This window comes from Trachypithecus francoisi, unplaced genomic scaffold, assembly GCF_009764315.1.
Source record: "Trachypithecus francoisi isolate TF-2019V2 unplaced genomic scaffold, Tfra_2.0 Lachesis_group2, whole genome shotgun sequence".
Taxonomy (NCBI): domain Eukaryota; kingdom Metazoa; phylum Chordata; class Mammalia; order Primates; family Cercopithecidae; genus Trachypithecus; species Trachypithecus francoisi.
This window is the reverse complement of record NW_022681465.1, coordinates 22,426,530-22,432,529: the sequence shown is the minus strand read 5'-3', so window position 1 is coordinate 22,432,529 and position 6,000 is coordinate 22,426,530.

Genomic DNA, 6,000 nt, shown 5'->3' with positions numbered 1-6,000 from the left:
ATAATATGGGTAAGATATGATTGGGCCCTGAAACTTCATCTACGATACCAGGTCCTATCTAAGGAGAACTGTGGCCTGCAAGCCTCAAGTCCACAGAAGGGGAGACAGGTGCCCAGGGTGTGTTCATGTCTCTGGCACTGCATGGCAGTGGGAAATTTTTGTCACCAGTGCTGATCTTTGGCCACCAAGCCTGCAACCCTAGAGAGGAGGTGTCAGACTGTTAAGAGCTGAATGGCTCCACAGGTCTGTATTTCAGACTCACCAAACAACCTCTGAATGGCTTTGCTTCCCTCTAGAACGTGCTTTCCTACTAGAAGAGGGTATGTCACACGGCTGTTCAAGTTTTTGTTGCAAATAAACCTGCTTCCTTCATCAGTCTCCTGTGAATTTTGGTTCTTGTGGTCAGTCTGTAATCAACACTGTGTATCTCTGGGGGCCCTGGCAAATCCAATTGCTGGACTCATATAGTTATGGTGCACACTTGTCTTCATTTGTTTTCTTTTGCCTATAACAGAATATCTTAAATTGGGTAATTTACATAGAAAAGGAATTTATGTCTTACAGTTCTGGAGGCTGAGAAGTCCAAGATCAAGGGGCCACATCTGGTGGGGACTTCCTGCTGGTGGGGACTTCCTGCTGGTGGGGACTCCCTACAGTCCCAAAGCAGCACAGGGCATCACACGGCAACAGGGCTGGGTGTGCGAAGGCGCTAGCTCAGGTCTGTCTCCTCTTCCTACAAAGCCACCAGTTCCTCTCCCATGATAACCCATTAATTAATCCATGAATGAATTCATTCATTCATGTGGGTTGAACTTAACTTCAGTTAAAGAAAATAGGGTAACCTACCATTGAGAACATCGTCAAAGAAGCTTTGAGGAATTTAGCTTCACATATACCTACCGTGAAATTCAAATACTTATTTCCCTTAGACTCTTATTCATGTGTGTAAGAGACAGAGAGAAACAAAGTCAGAGACAGAGTTTTAGTTGACTTGAAAAACAGACCTTTATACACTGTTCGTGGAAATATAAACTGGTACAGCCTTTTCAATGAGCCATTTGGCAATATCTACCAAAACCTGGCCCACTTTTTTGTATTTTTTGTAGAGATGGGGTTTTGCTATGTTGCTCAGGCTGGCCTCAACCTCCTGAGCTCAAGCGATCTGCCAGCCTGGGAGAGTCCTCACAGCCCAATTACCTCTTAAAGACCCCACCTCCCAATACTGGGCCATCCCCTGAAATCGTTCTGCCCTCCAGGCCCTCTAGGCCTCAGAGCCTGTGACAGCAAGGGTGGCCTCAAAGACCTCCAAAATGCCCTAGAGGTCTTTCTTCCGTTTTCTTTTTTTTTTTTTTTGAGACGAAGTTTCACTCTTGTTGCCCAGGCTGGAGTACAACGGCACGATCTTGGCTCACTGCAACCTCTGCCTTCCGGGTTCAAGTGATTCTCCTGCCTCAGCCTCCCAAGCAGCTGGGATTACAGGCGACTGCCAGCATGCCCGGCTACTTTTTTGTATTTTTAGTAGAGACGGTGTTTCACCGTGTTGGCCAGGCTGGTTGTGAACTCCTGACCTCAGGGGATCCACCCACCTCGGCTTCCCAAAATGTTGGGATTACAGGCGTGAGCCACCACACCCGGCTCCATTCTCTTTGATGATCCTTTTTCTCTGTACTCATCTTAGTGAAAGACCACTGGGCCACTCTTGGTTTCTGCTTTTGAACATGCTTTTTCACTCTACATGGCCAGGCTGAGTTTTCCAAATTTGTCTGCTTTGCTTCTCTTTTGATTGTTAATTCTGTCTTCATGAGTGTTGGAGGAGACAAATATTCAAACTATAGAACGTTCTCCATCAGTCCCAGGTTGGAATTCCAATGCCCCAGTCATGTCTGAGTGACAGACACCACAGCAACATCAACCACCATGGCCATCACCTAGGTGTCCGTTTTCATTATTCAACCACCCACCTGAGGCCCCCCTCTCAGAGTTAACAGGAATCCTGGACAGAAATATAGTTATAATTAAGCATTAATCAGGTGGCACTTAGACCCACTTCCTTGTAACAGAAAGTCATGTAGCTCCCAGACACTGACCATTGTGCACCCCCGCCGTTACTACAGACGGGATTTCTGACATTAGAGTCCTAAGGCTTTTGTTTAAAAATTACTTACGCAGCTTGGCACAGTGGCGCATGCCTGTAATCCGAGCACTTTGGGAAGCCAAGGCGGGTAGATTGTTTGAGGGCAGGAGCTGGAGACCAGCCTGGGCAACATGGTGAAATCCCATCTCAACAACAACAATTAACTGGGTGTGGTGTGTGCCTGCAGTCCCAGCCACTCCAGAGGCTGAGGTGGGAGGATCACCTGAGCCCAAGAAGGTTGAGACTGCAGTGAGCTGTGATCATGCCACTGCACTGCAGCCTGGCTGACAGAGTGAGCCCCTGTCTCAAAAATACAGTAAAATAAATAAATACAGGCTGGGTGCAGTGGCTCACACCTGTAATCCCAGCACTTTGGGAAGCCGAGGCGGGTGAATCACAAAGTCCGGAGTTTGAGGCCAGCCTGGCCAACATAGTGAAACTCCGTCTCTACTAAAAATACAAAAATTAGCCGGGTGTGGTGGTGTGCCTCTGTAATCCCAGCTACTCGGGAAACTGAGGCAGGAGAATTGCTTGAACCTGGGAGGCGGAGCTGGCAGCAAGCAGAGATTGTGCCACTGCGCTCCAGCCTGGGCGACAGAGCAAGACTCTGTCTCAGAGATAAAAATAAAAGAAAATATAAGTAAATAAATATAAAAGAAGTGCTCAAGCAGATCCTGAATTGCAGTCGAACAGCTGATGCCAACCAGTCTGAAGACCCCCCTAACCCTCACCCAAAGGAACCAAATCAGCATGAGAACACAGCTTCATCCTGCTCTCCTTGACAAACCGACAAGCTCCACTCTGTAGCCCACTCCAAAACCCTGGAAAATCCTGCCCCAAACTCATCAGGGAGGCAGATTTGGTTTCTTCCTGTCTCCACATCCCGTGGCCCTAGGATTAAAACTGTTCCTCTGCTGTAGCCTGGTGTCTTGGTGCACTGACTTGCTGTGTACATCGGATGAGGACCCATTCTGGTGACGCATCCATCTGTGCAACGCATTTACTGGTCAAATCAGAGTTATTTTGGTTGTAAGCTACAGAAGCCAAACTCAAACTAACTTAAGCAAAAAAAAAAGGTATTGTATACCTGAAACAGGTTCTGGTATAGGTCACAGGCTAAAGGAAAAAACTACTGAAATCAAACTGTCAGGCCCCTGCTCTGAGACTCCACATCTTCATCACTGTCTCATCTCTCCACGTGGTGGGAAGATGGTGCTGGTTGCCACCAATTCATGCTGTCCTAGCTTAGCACGTATCAATCCCAGATTGGTCCTGCTTTGGTACTGCCTGGCTGCAGCAGAAACAAGGCCCAGGCCAGGGCAGTGCGAGCCTGCCCTGGGTCTTTGGCCATTAGGAAAGAAGCACCTTCTCTAAGCGAAGAAGCTGGTAGAATCTAAGCCTGCAGGTGTTGGTGGCATCTTTCCCACCTGTGTGAGGCCAGCAGAGGGGAGAGTGGGGTGGAAGGTAGGAGGTGAGACTGATTCTTGATGCCACCTTACGACGTTCGAATGGGTCCGCATTCCCTCTTTCAATTCAATTCCCTCTTTCTTGCAAAGAAATATTGAGTTGTGAGTTTTATAACTTGCAATGGGAGGTCTGGCCTAATGTGAGCAGCACTTTGATCTGGATCTGAAAGGTGAGTAGGTGTTTTGTGGGGTTCTCTTCAGATATGCAGAAAGAACAGGGCATGCAAAGCAGAGCCACTATTGTACCCTCCCAGTGGTAGCAAGTCTCCCCAGAGGGCTCCAGTAAGTCCACCCCACCCTGTATGTGTGCGCAGCTCCGCTACAGCTTATGTCCTTTCCTCTTGAATCTGGCTTGGGCTTGTGCCTGCTTTAATTAATAGAATATTGAGGAAGTGGCCTTCTTCAGAAGGCCGGGCAGCTTTGCTTTCCTCTTAGAGCCCCTGGTTGTCATATAAGAAGTGCAGGATCACCTCCTGCTGGAGAGAGGGGCCACACACAAAGGCTGAAGGATGAGACACTGCAGAAGGAGGCTTCGTTAGGGGGCACCGAGGTGCCAGATATTCAACACCCAGTTGCCACCTTTGGCAGAGGCATGAGGCCCCAAGGGCGAGCATCAGAATCATGAGATACAGTAAAACTGTTGCTTTATGCTACCAACTTTTGTACAACAAGACCTCCCCACCTCCACACAATCCTGCCAGTCACAAGGGGATTGCTCCCTCTGGTTTTTGTTTGTTTGTTTGTTTTCTGAGACGGTCTCGCTCTGTTGCCCAGGCTGGAGTGCCATGGCGCAACCTTAGCTCACTGCAACCTCTGCCTCCTGGATTCAAGCGGTTCTCACGCCTCAGCCTCCCAAGTAGCTGGGATTACAGGTGCCCGCCACCATACCCAGCTGATTTTTTTGGGGTATTTTTAGTAGAGACAGGGTTTTGCCATGTTGGCCAGGCTGGTCTCGAACTCCTGGTCTCAAGTGATCTGCCCGCCTAGGCCTCCCAAAGTGCTGGGATTACAGGCGTGAGTCCTTGCACCAGGCTGAGAGTAGCTGCCTCTGGCCATACAAATTACAAAAAGGCACCCAGGCTGGAGCACAGATGGTCAGGGCACTCACACAGGGAGGAGAAGCCCTGCAGGGTGTCTGTCCCATTGGCCTCTCAGCCCGGGATGCTCTGTACAACACAGGGCTGCACGGTTCCCTGCCTGGGGCGGGAGGAGGTTGTGGAGGGATGGCCACAGGCAGCTTGCTGGTATGCATGTGTTCTTCCTGACTCCTGGGCTTTGGCACTGCCATCGTTGCCCAGTGTCCTATGGCCCTAGAGGCCTGGGCTGTCACTACTGATGTCATGGCAATGCTAAGCAATGACCATCCCAAGGCCATGCTGGGGAGAGGGAGACCATCTTGATCTCTGAACAGCTTTTCCTTCATCCTTTCCTCACCCTTCCAGCCAGGTCTCCTCCACCCCAGGCAACAGCAACCCATTTCCCACATCCCCAGGTCTCAACAGCCTTCAGTGACGCAGAAGCCTTGGTTTGTTGCTACTGTTAGTTCCTGGAACCTGTCTCACTCCCATTTCTTCAGGGTTGATTTTCCAGGAAGCAGTTAGCAGCCTATCCTACTTTGCCACATAGGTGGGCAGGCAGCTATCCCTTTTCCTTCACGCCATACCCTTCAGCATATACCTCGAATTTTTTTTTTTTGAGACAGAGTGTCACTCTTGTTGCCCAGGCCTGAGTGCCATGGTGCGATCTTGGCTCACCACAACCTCAGCCTCCCAGGTTCAAGCGATTCTCCTGCCTCAGCCTCCCGAGTAGCTGGGATTACAGGTGCCCGCCACCACACCTGGCTAATTTTTTGTATTTTCAGTAGGGACGGGGTTTCACCATGTTGGTCATGCTGTTTTCAAACTCCCGACCTCAGGTGATCTGCCCGCCTCGGCCTCCCAAAGTGCTGGGATTACAGGCGTGAACCACCGCGCCAAACCAATATACCTCCAATATTAAGTCTGTTGAGTGTTATTCTTGCCCCTAGACTGTGAGCTTACTCATGGCTGGGTGGGGTCTGATTCATCCCTGTGCCCTGACCATCAGTCAACTAATATTTCCTGATGTAAGCATCATGAGTCAGCCCAATCATTTCTCTGCTCACCTTCAGCCACCAGAGTTTGCCCGGAACACCTTTCGATCTTTGAGCACAGCAGCTGTTGTCCGTTACTCAGGCTAGGACCCCAGCACCATACGGTCCATTAATGTACTGGAATGAATTACCATTAGTGGACTGAAACGGTATGTTAACTTACTCTTTTTCTGCGTCATTGAGGAAGGAATAACATTCGTCTGTTCACAACTGACTGTTTTGTCTTTAGGCAGATCAAGATACTGGCTCCAGGCAAATACCTGTGTTTG